The sequence below is a fragment of the Nicotiana attenuata genome, chromosome 2, assembly GCF_001879085.1.
Source record: "Nicotiana attenuata strain UT chromosome 2, NIATTr2, whole genome shotgun sequence".
Lineage (NCBI taxonomy): Eukaryota > Viridiplantae > Streptophyta > Magnoliopsida > Solanales > Solanaceae > Nicotiana > Nicotiana attenuata.
In genome coordinates, this window is record NC_031990.1 from 36,652,458 (window position 1) to 36,653,748 (window position 1,291).

Genomic DNA, 1,291 nt, shown 5'->3' on the forward strand with positions numbered 1-1,291 from the left:
GGGGGGGGGGTCTAAATGTATAGTACTAGTAATATATTCTGTATATATAGAGAGAGAAAGAAGAAAGAGAGAGAGAGAGATCCCAGATAAGAAATCTATCTCACACAAACAAACGACCTTCTAAGAACAACAGTGACATGAAATTTGTCAACATCTGTTCTCTTTGCATTCTCTGTTTTTTTTTTCTTCACCTCTCTCTATAGATTTGAGGAAATGAAGGAAATGATGATTTCTATAGATTCTCTCCACCCTCCTTGCTTTTCGTACAGATATTAATGAAAATTAATATATACCCATATTATAACATTGTTTTTATGTTCTATTTGGCTGTCTAATAGCCAAACACTAATTGCTTCTTAGAAGTGTTTTCAAATTACGGTTCCTCGTTAAAAGTGCTTTTGAAAAAAATATTTTTTAAAAAAATCATTTTTTAAAATAAGCTGACTTTGCAGCTTGGCCAAACAGGCATAAATAGTACTCCCTGTGTTCACTTTTACTTGTCCACTATTTTAAATATAGATTTTCACTTTTACTTGTCCACTTTCGCATATCAAGAGAAAAATAATTTATTTTTTCTGTTTTGCCCTTAGCATTAATTACTTATTCCAAATTATTTTTCAAATCCATTAAGACTATACACCAATTAATATGCGTATCATGGTAAATTATGCACTTCATTTATTACTTCTTAAGGGGTGTGCAAAGTCAATAGTAGAGAAGTAAAAGTGAATGGATGGAGTATTTCCTCAGTTCACTTTTGATTTTGCACTACCTTTAAGAAAAAATAAATGTATGTATTTTACAATTTTACCCATTATAATAATAGCATTTCAAAAATCTTGAAAAATAATTTAGAAAATTAGTAGTTAATGATAAAGGTAAAATAAGAAAGAAGATTGTATTTCTCTTGATTTGCTAAAGGACAAGTAAGAATGAAAATATATTTTTAATATAAGGGACAGGTAAAAATAAACGGAGGAAGTGATTTAGGACTCAAGTGCTCGACTAATTATTTTCGTTTTGGGTCTCGACTAAATTCACATTATTAATCTGAAAGCTATAATTAAATATGAAAATATCTTATTAGTCCCACCACAAACCCTTGACGGTTATTATAACGTTGTCCAATTCTATTATTGCTGGCTTTACTTGTGCATTTTTGCGTGTGCTAAAGCTCGTGTTGTTTTTAAAAAATGTTTTTTTAAATGTATTTGATGCATCTTAATTTCAGAGAATGAAAGTTATTTTTTGGAGAGAAAACTTTCCAAACTGATGAAGTACTGCATATAAA

The 1,291-nt window shown here is 29.5% G+C and overlaps 1 protein-coding gene across 1 annotated transcript in view; it reads right to left on the minus strand.

Moving 5' to 3' along the window:
* Positions 1-201, minus strand: part of LOC109207382 — a 5,822-nt gene extending 5,621 nt beyond the window's left edge. Inside the window, exon 1 of the mRNA XM_019370299.1 lies at positions 118-201. The gene's annotated coding sequence lies outside the window, so the exon portion shown is untranslated. The remainder of the gene's footprint in view (positions 1-117) is intronic.